The sequence below is a fragment of the Merops nubicus genome, unplaced genomic scaffold (genome assembly GCF_000691845.1).
Source record: "Merops nubicus isolate BGI_N331 unplaced genomic scaffold, ASM69184v1 scaffold42815, whole genome shotgun sequence".
Taxonomy (NCBI): Eukaryota; Metazoa; Chordata; class Aves; order Coraciiformes; family Meropidae; genus Merops; species Merops nubicus.
This window is the reverse complement of record NW_008608467.1, coordinates 1,138-2,748: the sequence shown is the minus strand read 5'-3', so window position 1 is coordinate 2,748 and position 1,611 is coordinate 1,138.

Genomic DNA, 1,611 nt, shown 5'->3' with positions numbered 1-1,611 from the left:
ATCTTTTTTTTTTTTTTTTTTTAATGTGATATCTTATTCAATCATCCACTTCTGAAAATATTCACAGCAAAGCCTTCATTTATCATGATTTTTAAATGTTGTATTTAATTTTTAATTTTTATTTGAAGAAAGATTTGCTGTAATATATTTGAAAATAACATTAAATATATCATGTGTAAATCCAGGTATGCTGCCATTTTGCTGCTTCTGCGTTTCCCCCTGTATAAATAAAACTCACAGGTTTTATTTAATCAAGTTGACTTTGTTCAAGACACAACACTTCTGTTATTTACCTTGGGAGATTGCTCCAGAAGTTGTATGGTTTCGAAAGCTTATCTGAATCTCTTGAGCCTACCAGATGAAACTGGAAATCTTACAGACACTTTCATATCTTTTCCCCACTTCTGCTTCTGCCCTCAAATCAGAAGTGCAACAGAAATGAAGGAAACAAACTTCTCTGAATTTCTTAAACCTCAGAAACTTTCAATTCATCTTTTGGATGAAGTTTTGCAACAAGGCAGAAGTCACATTTTACTCATTAACATGACACCATTTATATTAATAAACAGCTTTAAAAAGCAACCAAAGAAATAGAAAAGAAAATCAGCATGCAACATGAAGAAATAATAACTAGTGAGCAAAACTTTTGCAGAGGCTTTTTGTGCACTGGTGGCTTGCAAAGCAAGGAACTACTTCTCTCAGCATTGTCAAATCCCAGCCAGTATTCAAACCAAAAATACTTGATGCAAAATCATTCTTTTATGGTTTTGAACAGTGTTTTTGTTTATGTAAACAACTTAAATTTTTTTTAAAAGACCAAGCCAGTTGCCATTTTTATTTCATCAACCTAAATTGGCTTTGTAAGAACAGCCACACAAAATAAAAGAACAACCTAGGTGTAAACAGACAGGCCTGAAGTGCAAAGATTCCTTGAAAAATTCAATCAGGAGGTGCTGTAGGGCTTACATTCTTGCCTAATGAACGCAGATTTCTGCACCCAGGAAAACACTATAGACAGAAATAGCAGAAAGCACGTAAGCAACAGCTACAGCTTTCAGATGAAACATAACCAATCTCAAACTTGGACTGGCACTAATACCTCAGCATTACTTCTTCAACCTGTGTCCTAGTGGGAGTGTTCACTGGGACAAGGATACTGCTATCTTAAACAGAGTTGCTCTGGTATTTTTGAAGTGACCTAAGTCCATGTTTAAAAAGGTGTTTTATGGGTTCCATCCCTGACACCTCCAAGATACAAATTAGAGAAAATGTTTGCTAACACTGATTGAGAAAATTTAAACAGTGTTAACTTTTCAGTAGTCCTGCATTCTTCAGATCATAAATTTCAAATAATTCTTGGAAGATAAATAGTTATCTTAGCAATGAGTTGATGGACCCATCTGCTGGTGGGTTTGTTTTCTACATGGTTCTGTCCCTGCACATATACACACTCATACATCACCATAAAATCCATATTGACTACCCTTTTAAAAGAATTACTCCTGGTTTCTGGTTTGAATCTGTCTTAGATTCAGTGTCTTACCATTGCATCTTGTTACCAAATGCTAGATCAAAGAGCCCTCTGCCAGGTTGAGTCATTCACCTCTCCTT